The following is a 13,626-nucleotide window of genomic DNA, read 5'->3' as shown; positions in this document are numbered from 1 at the left end:
TTGTCCATGTCGTGTTTCTTGCACTTTACTTTGACATATCTGATACTGGCCACTGTCAGCCCGATAGATGTCATAGATTTTCTGGTTGTCATAGTAACCGTCGGATACTGGATGAGCTGGATCATTGCTCTGATAGGTTATGGCAGATCTATGTTCCATCCACTCAAACTCAACTGCCACTCTGAACTACCCAAAACCAACTGTCATGGAAAATTTATATTCCAACATTTGTCCAAAACATCCTGTTGAGTGAAAAAATATCACTCAGTGTGTACTCCATACATGCACATTACTCAGCAGTGACCTCTCTGCCTGTTAATACTACTAAACACGTATGTTGTGCTTTATCTATTCAAAGCACTCTACCAGTCTTGAGTCATTAATCCTTAAAACACTTCTCTGTGAGATAAGAATTTTGCAGATTGGGAAACCAAGGCAGAGACATCAAGTGACTTGTCCAAGATTACGCAGCAAGTAAGTACAACACTGATCAATAGTTCTGAAGCAAGTCCCATCCAGCCCTCATCTTGGAGAATACGGTTCTGTTGCTAGGTATTGGGGGTTTGTTTCAAACATCAAGTTCCATCAGGAGGCTGAAGACACACACCCCAGAAAAAATACCAATTGCAATGAATCTCTCTCTCTTTTGTCTCCATCTCTTCATGTAATTGTGATCTGGATGGGAGAACAATTAGTTCACACAGGACTTCATCCTATGTTCATTGAAAGGAGCAGCCAAGCTCCCATTGACTTTGACAGTACAGGATCACGGGCCATAATTTAAGGACAAGGCACAATATTTCATACATGAGTTAGAACGATAATCTTGCACTTACATAGTATCTTTCATTGACAACAAGTACACAGTTTTGCATCTCATTTGAAATATGGCATCTCCAACATTACAACATCTCCCCTCCTAACGTCCAGCTGATGCATGTTTCCAATACTGACTCACAGGGACGAATAACACATACTGAATCACCACCAACTCCTGAGCCCTTTTTATATAGCATAAAGAAACAAAAGAGGGCACAAGCCCAATTTCTTCCCTTTGCAGGTCACCTTTAAAAGTTCCTTTGTATCCCCTACTGCCCACCATGCACTCATTTTAAGTCCAACTCCTCTTTACCGGTGTCCAAAAATACTTATTAGCTTCGGCCCTGATTAATATGAGACATTTACCATGACCACAGTTTGGGGGCGTTGGAATTCATTGGAAGATGGGTGCATTGCACACTGCCCAAGGATTAGAAAATATCAATGGTTCTCCTCTGAATACATAACTGAGTGGCTCTCCTTATGAGTGACAACATGATGGGGAGAAAGATATGTCTGTCATCCAGTGAGGACAGCACACAGTCCTGAAGGCAGAACAATGTCTCCATTATTTTAACGCAGGCCCTGTTTCCAGCTGAAAAAAATCTAAATGACAAGAACACTGAGGGTTCCTTTATTTTTGCTGTTTGTTTCCCTGGTAACACAGACATGCTTCCCTGGTGGATAGCCATCCATTCCCCTTTGTTTTAAGATGTGGACAGGTCAAGGATGCACTCAGTTTTTCCCTTCAATGGTAAGTTAAGGCTTTTACGAATGGACCTGCATTTCTGTACTGATACATTACTTGGTTGAAAATACTGTGGATTTTCTAATGAGACTTTGGCAATGGACAGGAAATAGTCTGAATAAATGGAAAACAGGGAAGAGACCAAACTCTAAGTAGTATTCATTTCTATACTAGTTAGGCTATGAGTGCTTTAGGGCAAGGTCTGTCTCTTACTATGTTTTTGTACAGTGCCTAGCACAATGGGACCCTGATCTTGAGTGGAGACAGTAAGTGCTACTGCCAAAAAACAAAAATAATAAACTCCGGTGGTAATGCTCTAGTTATACCACAGCCACCTATTATCTTTGCTATGATAATACTCAGTGTTTTAATGACAAATATTGATTTCTAGAGTGCGGCAGCTCCTGCCTCTATATTTATTATGGACTCTGCATTGTGAGAGAACTTGTTAAAGGTAAGTTTAGAGAAGGAGGGTCTCTTATTTTTACCGGACTCTCATCAGTGCAGTAGAGTGTGGTTTACAGCCTTGAAATTCAGTGGGTGCAGGACTTGGAGCGATGCCATGCAGTCATTACACTGCAGTGCGGATAACACTTTAGAAGTAGCACTGGTTTGTGATTTATAGCCAAAAGCACAGAAAGTCCTTCTATAAACAAGAATAATAATAAATAGATTGTGGTGAGGAGGAGGGATGTAAAGGAACTTTAAAGATGGCCTACAAGGGGAAGAGAATTGGGCTTGTACCCTCTGTTGCTTCTTTATGATATATGAAGGCGTCTCAGAAATATTGGGATTTTTAAAAGTTCTACTTTTTTTTTTTTAACTTTACAAATATAAAGTTTTGTCTACCCTGTTATGGGTAGAGGACTCTTTGAAGGACCAAAGAATTGGAGTAAGAGCTTTCTTAGCCCCCTGTTGAAAAAGGAGGGAGAGTTTGTTTGAATGTTTAACAAAAAGAACTTTTCTCCAAATGTTAGTCAATCATTAGTGTTAAATAGGTGTTAACAAAAACAAAGCATCTGCCTAAAAAATCCCATGCTCACTTGCTCAAATTTATGATGCCATAATCTCACTAGTTCATATTGTTCATGGAGTATTTCAACAAAAAAAAGTCCCTTGAGAAGCAACATGAGGGGAGTCAGTGCACAACAAGCCACGTGCATAGTGTTTGTTTCTAAGTGGGTGTGCGGAACAAAACCAACTGGTTCTTCACAGTGGCAGTAGTCATAGAGGGAAGGAAGCTAATGAGTTATCAAACTGTTTATTACATCACAAAGAGAAAATGGCTTTGTACATTAATTGTAAATCTGTTTATTCTCCCTTGAAGCGGATAAATGAAAAAAATGAATTGAAATGTCATTTCTCACATTTTATTCAGTTGAAAATGTGTGTAAAGTAATGTTAAGGGTGACTCAGTAGATCAACATTTTAGCACGTTAGATAGGAATGATTTTTTAACAAGTTCTTCCTCAGCTTGATGTATCAGGAAAAGAAATCTTAAAATGCACCATATAATACTGAATGAAGACTTTACATACCCCAACCAACACAATGGTGCCATTACATATGGGGAATATGACCAGAACATAATGTAACATTAAATGTCTTTCTAATCTGTGCTGAAAATACGATGGGTTCTCACAGCTATCCTGAAATGGGGTAGTGAAATATTTGCAGAGAAATCCATTTGCTGGCTATAAAACTAGCAAATGAATGTTGTAAGGTGACTTTTAAATGGGCACACATACACATCTGCCCTTACACCCGCACTATATATACTAAATGCTGCTGAATGTTGACTGAATATTTTGCTTGTCATTCAATGAAGTGACTCTTTGGTAACTTTACTTTTATCTCTGTCTGAGGCTATGCAGTACCAAGAACATATTTTAAACTGTACTTTCTTGATATTCAAATTGACAAATACATGCAAACGTAAAATAATTTTGGAAAGGGAAAACATCCCACCTAATGCAAAGAAGTTCTCCAGAGTTAACCAGCCCTGTACACAGAGATGTGTTGACAGCTTAAAGGCTTCTTAACTATAATTTTTTCCATACATCAACTAATTTGGCTCTTGAATTTGTTTTTGTAGCACTTACCAAATGTCTAGTTTAACTAGAAAAATCTAGACATTGCACTGACCGATAATGGTAACAACTTATTAGAGCTGAATGTTTGTTATATACAGTGGGATATGACAGCTTCCTGCAATATCTTTGGGAGACCTTGGTGAATTAAATTTAAGTATCTTTGGGGTCCATTGTATTAAATGAATTGTTTATATATTATTGTGGGCTAGCATTGTATGTAACCTCCAAGGGGGGGGGGGGAGATGTGACAGATGTGAGACCTGGGGGGTTCAAAGGACTATATTGAACAACGTGCCAGCTAAGAATGGACTTTTGGAACAAAAAGTGTTAAGTGGCTTTCATGGGAAATATCTAGGGGGTGATGAATGAAAACCTAGCCTTTTGAAGCTACACCCTGAGGAATGGGCCTTTGTCTGCTGATCACAAAGCTAAGATCAAAGACCCAAGCTGTATAAAGGAAAGACTAAACTATTCATGGTTGTTCTGGTTCTGAATATGAGATAGTTGTGAACTTGGTAAAAATCCATTTGTGGGTTTTGAAGGACTGACATCTACCAGAGCTCATGGTTGGAGGTGGAGTGACTTCTAGTAAGATTTTTAACATGCACGCAGGTTCTTTAAACTTTTTTAATATGTTTTCTCTATAATGCTTTCACCTTAAGAATAAATGTGCTTGCTTATTAAGAACGAGGTGCTAACTTTTAACTATGGGATATTTATGCTATTCATAGTCTCTGGAGAGAAAGCAAAGGGCAGGTGCTTGCCTTTTAAGTGGTCTGGCTTTCTGAGGATATCACAGTGTAGGCAAGGAAGGCCCCTGGTGAAGAGGGAGTCAGACAGTGGTCTTTGCCTAAAACAGTAATGGCTGAAGATCCAAGAATCAAGATTGCCCTTGAAGAATCACAGAGGAGGAATCTAGGTGCAGTTACCCTGAACTGTGATACATACTGTAGTTGCCTTTCTGTAAAAAAAAACCAAAAAAACAAAAAACAAAAACAAACCCTTTATATCCGCAATAATTGTCTCCCTGTGTCTTTTTGATCTAAATACATTAATGAGAGGGTACTATCATTAGGACAGGTGACAGCCTTAGTTCCTAGAGTTCATCTGCGAGGTGTGGGTACTTGCCTCTTTTAATATCTGATCTTTGGAAAGAATGAGATAAATGGATCCATAAAGATCTAATTGTCCTCAGAACCCGGGACAGGTGCAGAAGCCACAAGCAGCTGGCTGGCTGGCTGGCTGAGCAGAAGTGGGAAGCCCTGCAGCTGATCATTTGTCTGCCCTCCCTGTTGGTTGACATTGGCATGCCAGACATTCTTTCAAGGGACACAGGAATAATTCAGACATTACTTAACGAAAGAAAGCTATCAGCAATTGTTTTCCTAGAAGAGAAGTTATGACAGGACTTCGCTTGTGTCATATGTATCCCATAACCTTGTATGATTAAAACCCACGTGTACTCTAGGATTCACTTTCATAGAAGACAAAAAGCTAGGATAAAAATGTTACTTCATAATAAAGGTAAAGGCCAAAAGTTAAAAAGTTCTAATACACTTCAGAATGCTAGCAAATAAGATACAGGAACAAAAATAGTTGTCAAAGCAATAATTAAGAGTTGACAAGCTTTTCAATCTTAATTGGCTTTATAGATTTAGAATGAGATCTAGTCTGAACATAGAACTCTGGAGTTCCTGACTCCCAGTCCTAATCCTGACTATCCTTGAGCAAATCACTCACATTCTCTGCCTGGATTTCCCCCTCCATAAAATGAGAATAAAAATATTTATCTACCAAATACATGTTTGTTGTGAAGATTAGTTAGGGTTTTTTTTAAAGCATATTAAACATGGACAGCATCATGTAAGTGCTAAGCATTTTTAACACATTTTCTGTGGTCTTAATTTCAGAATTTGGAAGTAAATATTTTAATTGTGAATGTGGGTTAGTACAACATTGGAATTGGAGCAAATTTGTGTTTAAAATGGAGGTCTTCTCTCATAAAGAAAGGAGGTGGACTAACTAAAAGGTGTACTAGTAGCACCTTAGACACTAACCAATTTACTTCAGCATAAGCTTTCGTGAGCTACAGCTCACTTCATCAAATACAGACTAATACGGCTGCTACTCTGAAACCTAACTAAAAGGTGCAGATTTGGTTAATCTGTCAGAGGGGTGAGGGATAGCTCAGTGGTTTGAGGATTGGCCTACTAAATGCAGGGTTGTGAGTTCAATCCTTGAGTGGGCCATTTAGGGATCTGGGGCAAAAATTGAGGATTGGTCCTGCTTTGAGCAGGGGGTTGGACTAGATGATCTCCTGAGTTCCCTTCCAACCCTGATCTTCTGTGTGTGTGAGCTAGAGCCCAAGTCTTGCAGTTCAGGGAATTTCCCTTGCAATAGTTGTGTGCTCTCTCACCTGGAGGAGCAGCTGACTTCATGCAGAACTTGAGGATGTTGTTCCCAGCTGCAGTGTTGCTTTGAAGCCCTGGGAGTGGCTGTGTAACTTCAGAATGAGGAAGGAGATTTTTTCTGTAACCCTATGATAAGCTAACCCTGACACTGCAAGGATCAGAACTCCCTTCACCGTGACAAGAATGGACAAAATCTCACCAGTTTTCCAATTATTCCCTTATAGAGTGTAATTTCACTGTACAGAAGAGCATTTGTACCTCAATATAGTGTGCAAATAACTGAGTGACAACATGCAATTAACTAGAGCAACAACAGGTGCACTAATTGGGCCATAGCAGGACCATGATATTTAATGCACATAAACAGATTACAGCATGCACTGTATTAAAACTAACAATGTATTTAGTAATCATAAAGCAGAAACCAAGCACTTTAGTTCAAAAGGAAAAGGAAAAAAACCCAGCATATACAATAGACACATGCCCATTATATAATCAATATTACCCTATATAGGGACTTGCTCTTCTTTCTCCAGCTATAGCCTGCCATTGCTTGCTAAAAGAGTTAGGCTTGCAGTTTGAGAGACATGGAATAAAACTGGTATTCATTTTCTGTTGACATGTGTCTTGTATAAACGTGCCTCAAGTATATGTGCACAGGTAGATATCTGGCATACGTAGCAACACGCTAAAGGCAGGGGAGTCAAGTTTTGTTCAATAGTTATTCAGAAAAAGGTGTGTTTCTTGGTCATTTTAAAACCTAGAACAAAAACTTGTTACCTTTCCCGGCATCCTGTCCTGGCCAGGAGGAAGCATTGAAGTATTTTACGTGAAACTCATATTGTAAGAGTTGAATATTTTCATCTTCCTGCCTTTATGTCTGAGTAAACAGACCTCCAAAGTTAAAGGATTGGAGAGACAAGAGAGAGCGTTGTGAAGGAGAAGTTAATGGAGATGAAAATGAAATCTTGGAGAGACTGAGTTGCCTCCCCTGGGTCAAGCATATCTTTTAAGTCAGAGAAGCCACGCTAGTTTTTAAAAGACAGTTGTTATGCTGTCTCTATTGACGTAATGTATGAAACATGCACAAGGGCCTTTTTGGCTGCATAAACATTAAAGGTTAGATTTGGAAGGACACTAATGTTTAAGTAAATTTATTTTCCTTTAGTCTACCTACCCCACGGGCAGTATTTATTTTAAATAAAATGTGTTTACATTGTTTCTAATTGAATAATATTAGGAATAAACAGTATTGGAAAGATAAAGCCACCCTCACAGAACCTGTTTAGCTATTCTTTTTCCTAAAAGTGTTACCGGTTATGCAGTAAGGTTACATGTAAAAAGAGAATGAATACATTCCCAGCTCAGCAAAAAGTGTACAAGCTGTGACTGGTTTGTTCCTAAATTCACCAATACTTTCATGCTGGCTACTGCTACTGAGAATTTGATAAGGGGAAAAGAAAAAAAAAACAGCAGCTATTTGGCTGGCCATCAAAAAATGTCTTACTAGACATGCCTACACCTGGTGTAGTACACCAGTCAAAAGCTCATCCACCACCTGTAGGCATCAAAAGCAGCTTTGGCTTTTTAAACCAATCGATGAGTGACGAGCTGCCATGAATGTCCAACAGGTCATGTGGATTTCTTATCAGGAAGGTGGTTTATTTACTTCATGCAGCTCGCTTATGCATGGGTTTCCTTAGCAAAGCTGCAGACAACTTCTATACTAGGAAAAAGAGATGACAGGTATTTTTACAAAGAGATAGCTAACACAGCATAGGATTTTACAATGTATTCACTAGTGCAGACAAGGTAGTTTTACCATTGATGGTAAACATTGTAATTTTACCTTGATGGATTCACTTTGACCAGTTACATCAAGATAAAACTACAGTGTGCCCTATCTATGCTAGGATTTTTCGTGTTAATCTTGTTGTTAAAAATAATAATAGTAATGATAATCACTTTCCCCGTTGTGTGGCATGGCCAGAGAAGGTGCTAGTATGTGGAATGTTCTGCCAGTTCCTCATTCCCTGTCCTCCTTTTGGCAGGAACAGACAGAAATAAGATCTATGTACAATTACTCTGAGTTAAGTAGGACTTAAGCCAATTTCTAGATGGGAAAACAAACACACAAGCACTCTAGACACTGAATGGTAGAAATGTGATTTGATGCTCAGGCAGTCCACAAATGGCAGGTTTTGTAAATTACATTTTGTCATCTGAAGGGTCCACAGCAACTCCTCTCTGTTCCAGTGCCCTGAAATATTCCTCTTTGACTTTTATACTGGCAATAATTTCTGTTGACTGTTGTCCTCTGAGACTGCTACCAGATTCTTTACTGTTCTCTCTCATTTATACTGATCCACCTGATTCTAAGACTGACCAAACCTTCCTAATTATCAGCCCTTTTTTCTCTTCTCTCCTCCTCTTTCCCTTCTGCTTCCTAATTTGACCACTCAGTCTACTTTTAACTTGGTGAGCAGAGCAGAACCCAAAAGCCAGCTAAACATAGAAGGCTATGAAAGAAGCATCACTGGACAGTAGCTTTGTGATCTGATTATCTGAGAGGTTTTCATTTGTAGGATAGTGTGATTTATATACAGAAGTTGTAGGAAAAATGGATTTCCAAATGTAAGAAGATATTTCCTCTATTTCTTTGTCCTTCGTGCTTTAGCCTATACTTTGTCTCAGGTAGGTTTGGGAATGTGACCTAATAAATGGGGAGAAACTAGTGATCAGCGCAAAACCCTATCCCTTTTGAGGATGCCAGAGAGAGAGAGAGAGAGAGAGGTGCAGTAGTAAAAATGTTTCATCAATGAAACACACCTCTAACAAGGTGTGTACAGCATTATTCTAGCTCCATCTTGTGGCTGAATCTGTAATCTCTTTTCAGTACTAGGTCTGATCCTTACATTCTTATTATAGTCCCTATAGACATTAGTAATATTAAATAAATAAAAATCCTTGCTTTTAAAAAAATGGCGTGAATTTTTATTGGTAATGAAGGGATGATGACATTGGCAAAAGACAAACCTAGTGCAAATCGTCAACACACTACTATCAATTTTACCTCAGTCACATCACACCCCGGCCATTGCTGTACAAGCTAAGATGAGCATAGTGTAGGGAACCAATCAAAGGCAGATCTGTGAATGTATCTTAATCCCAACCTGCAAAAACCCCAGTGTTCCAATCTGGGGCTTGATATCACCAATGAATTGAGCGTAAGGCGTCTACTTTAACATCAAGAAAACTGTCACACACTGTCAAAACCTGAACAATGATCTAGGGTTGATTTTGGTAATGCTTATTTGTTTCTCTAAAAACAAAATTCTGGGAAGTTATAGAATAGATATAAATCATGCTGAAGAGTATCAAGATTCACAGAATAAAAAGACCACCAACATGCATTGCTACCCTTTCAGCTGTAGAACTCCCCCTCCCAGACACACCCTGAGAAGTACTGTCACCAGCCGTCCAAGGCTCCACAAACCAAAACATGATCTCATCCTGGAAAGGAAGAAGTCATTGCAAATTTGCAGAAATCACACAAGAGAGCCCATATCCTGGATTCTATGACAGCCTGGCTCAGGCAGGCCTATACATATTTCCCCATATATGTGGGTCCACATTTGGAGCATAACACAGCCACTGTGCATATACGTTTTTGCAGTTTTTAAAAATGAAAGTAGTCATATGATTAAATATTGCTAAAGCTAAAGAAAAAATGTCTGAACGTATAGAACACAATAATACTTTACACTTAAATACCGCTTCCAACCAAGAATCTCAAATCACTTCACAAGGAGTTGTCATTGTTATCCCCACTGTTTTACAGATGAGGAAGCTGATACCCTGAACTTGCTCAACAACCCACTAGTCAGGGGTAGAGCCAGGAATAGAACCCAGGTCTCCTAACTGCCATTCCCCAGCTTGAATCATGCTCTCTCCCAAACAAATACAGTAGGTGGTAGAATATTTATACATCGAGAACTATCATCTCACCCCTCTAATCATATTTTCTTCACCTCCTCATTTTGTCAATGTACTTGCCTGTGGGAGATTCCCAGATTCAAAGTTAGGGTGACCAGATAGCAAGTGTGAAAAATCAGGACAGGGGAAGGGGGATAATAGGAGCCCATATAAAAAAAAGCCCCAAATATTGGGACTGTCCCTATAAAATCGGGACATCTGGTCACCGTAGTCAAAGTTAGCTCTGCATCTTTATTCACTTTCTATGAGTTCTTTAAACGTTTGCCCCAACTTTCACATTGCTTTTAGACACAGTAATTTTTCTTCCCTCTCATCTCCAACTCTCTCTTCACCCCTGCCCCAAGACTTTTAATTCCTTTTCCCTAGTTCAAATAGTCTCCCCAGGCCTGAGTTTAGCCTCTTTGATTCACATGCATTTAAGAATAAGGTGAAAAGATCACTTAGCTCTGCAGTTAATTTTTGGCTATGTGCCACATCTCATGCTCTGCCACAAAGTAGCCCCAGATGTGATTGCATTGTGTGAATTTGCAAGGTTTGAAGAATGCGTGGGGTGCTGTACTCAGGGACTGTTGGAATTGCTAAAACCTATTTAAGATCTCAGCAATGGTGACTGGGGCAAGGAAAGGGGGCACATAGTGAAACTAATCCAAACCTAACAAAGATTTAAGTTTGGGATAATTCTTATTTCTTTCTACCTTGGCTACTCCTACTTCATATGTGCAAAGTGCACTCAGTCTGCTTCCTAAACTCAGTACAATCATGTAAACAAATCTTTCTCCTTAAGTTTCAATATGGCGTCCTTCACTTCCTGCACTAAATTGTTGTGGTGGCATTTCAGTGATGAGCTCTAGTTTATAGAACATTTTGCAAAACCCTTTGGGAGCTATTTGCATGAAAGGTGCAATAAAAATATAAGTGATTTTTGTTAATTAGCTTAATTCAGCCATTTTACTGTTTAAATAAATTGCATTAATTGTAACTTTTCACCAGCAGATGGCATAGTAATAGACTGCAACCTACACTAAGATGAATTCTCCTAATAGTTCTGACATCATTGAATACACTAGAGATTTGTTGATCACAGCCGTAGGACACACAGTATTCTCCTTCCTTTGACAGGTGTTTTCAGATTTTTTGGGGGAAGTTAAATAAAAGCCTTCATTATATGCTTAGCTGGTCCAATCTGGGTTCTTTTGCCCTTTGAGGGCTGCATGAATCTGTTGATGAAAACTATTGTCTACAGACAAAATTAACTAACAGCAAGTGCTACATGAAGCACCTCTCAGTCTTCATACATTTTCTTGGTTTCTTTTTATAGTGCATGTGAAATTTAGCGCTTGTGAAAGGTGGTAGATGGACAGTCCTGGAAGAATAAAAATCCTCTTAGCCACAGAGCAGCTACAGTATAAGCAGGGGGAGTGTCAGCTTCTCCATTGTACTCAACTCCTGGAAGGACTACTTATACAGATGGGAGTATATTATTTGTATTTCACTAGTACCCAAACGCCTCACATTGGGACCAGGGCCCCATTGTCTCTAGACACTGTACATACCATAAAATAGAGTCTGTCCCCAAAAACTTACAGTATACACAGACAAAAAACAAAGGGGGTGAGAGAGAGAAGGATGCAACACAATCAGAGTGATCAGCATGATGGGTGGCCACCATCATGTTAGTTCCACATTAAAAAGAAGATATTTAATTACATAGTGGGAGATCAGATGCAGAAAGGGAAAAGAGGGGAGATGAGTTAATAGAACAATGGGCACAGGAAAAAGAAGGGCAACGTAGAATTGGAAGGGATGACAAGATAGATGGAATGGGTGGAGGACTGCAAGAATGAAGTTGCAGCAAAGAAAATGTGAGGAAGGGTGGGAGAAAACAACCAATGAGGAAGGAAGAAAATATGTTCGGAATCAAAACATAAAGGGAGAAAATAATTCAGTCTCCCTGCCCATTCAGTCCCTGGCCCTCTGCCAAGATTGCTAACCAGATTGCCAATGAGCAATGATGATTTTGATGTAGGATTAGCAGAACTGGATTTTTTTTTAATGATTTTGATGGATATTAATGTTTATTTTTAAGCACTTTTTATTTTTATCAATGTACATTTTCCACAGTTGCATGAAATTTTGGGTGTTATTCCCCATTTTAACAGTTGCAGGATATTATGGGGAAGCTAGACAATTATTTAATGACAGCCTTTATTAAGCATTCAAACAGCATTTTTCTTACTTTGCCTATCTCTAAATTTTTATTATCGATGGAAATATTTTTTCGTTGGTTTGTGGGTGTCTGGCAAAATCAATGTTTATTGACACTCATAAAAACTGAATCCTTCCTAGCCTACTTATATATGGTCATTTGTCCATGCAAACTAAAATGAACCCACCATATTCACTCTACCTCGACCACTGACTAGCTACCATGTAGAAACAAATTTTGCTCACTACAGCTCTAGGCTTACTTGAAGTGATGATAGAGAAGCAAAAGGGTCTAGAATAGATCCTATTACCAACCTTCTGAGACATTCAGTTGCCCTGTTTCTGAGGAAACTCCATTTCCTATACAAGCTCCTTTTGCTTCAGGCCTCTGAAGAAGAGCTGTGGGAGGTAGAAAAGCAAACTGGAACCAAGGATCTTCATCTTCTTCTTGCTAAGATGAAGGACTGCTTCTCTCTTCATGTAGCAACACTACTGTTGATATCATCATCTTAGACACATAAGCTGAGAAGCCCTTGGTATAGCTGCAATGGGCTCTCAGGATGTTTTCAGGAAAGGTTCTTCCATTTTGGAACCTGCTTCCTTCCTTGGTCCAACACAGAGACCAAGACTGTTGTCCTTAGAGGCACACTGCAAGACTTATTTTCCCAGGCTTTTGAGACAGGAAAGGGGTATGGAGAACACAAGTGGGTTCAAGGGGTGTGAGATATTTATTACACCTGATAAGCTATTGGAGGGGAATATCATTTGTTATTAGCTTATTTGACAGATCTATTGTTCTTAGGACACATGTGCCCAGAACGCTGAAGGGGGGGGAACTTAAAAAGGGGGCAAACATGAGCAAATCTATTTAATTAAACACTATTTCTCTCGAGCGCAAGTAGAGGTAGCAAGTAGGTGCAAAGTATTTTCACCGAAACCAAATCATGCTCCTTTTCACTGTGAAAATTACTAGCTATTCGAGTGATTCATGGGTTTAAGTAAAAACAAACTACATACATGCCAAATTTCAGTTAACAGAAAAATGTCATCATGAATCCATCCTCAGAGGAAGCTAATGCCAAGGCAATACTTGCATGTTTTGAGTAAGGCACCTTAGAGGCTGAAATGGACACCACTCGTTAATTGATTGCTGCTATCTTTCTTCAAGGAAGTGTATGACAATTTGCAGATATGAATATTTATACAAGTGCCACAAACTTCATTGCTGTTGCCTACTCCTCTATCCAGTCTAGCCTAAATTGAAAACTACAGCGGGAGGAGAGGCTGCCTCCAAGGGAATTTGTGGGTAGTAGGTCAAGACTTAAGAAAAAACCCACTTTAATTGGGATTGCTT

The 13,626-nt window shown here is 39.2% G+C and overlaps 1 long non-coding RNA gene across 1 annotated transcript in view; it reads left to right on the top strand.

Annotated features, from left to right (window-relative positions):
* The first annotated feature begins 332 nt into the window (after nt 1-332).
* LOC122463028 overlaps nt 333-13,626 on the top strand; it is a 99,246-nt gene continuing 85,952 nt past the window's right edge. The window contains exon 1 of the long non-coding RNA XR_006285976.1: nt 333-1,573. This is a non-coding gene — a long non-coding RNA (uncharacterized LOC122463028). The remainder of the gene's footprint in view (nt 1,574-13,626) is intronic.

This window comes from Chelonia mydas, chromosome 15 (genome assembly GCF_015237465.2).
Source record: "Chelonia mydas isolate rCheMyd1 chromosome 15, rCheMyd1.pri.v2, whole genome shotgun sequence".
NCBI classification, from domain to species: Eukaryota; Metazoa; Chordata; order Testudines; family Cheloniidae; genus Chelonia; species Chelonia mydas.
The sequence above is the reverse complement of the archived record's forward strand: the minus strand, read 5'-3'. Positions and strand labels throughout refer to the sequence as shown.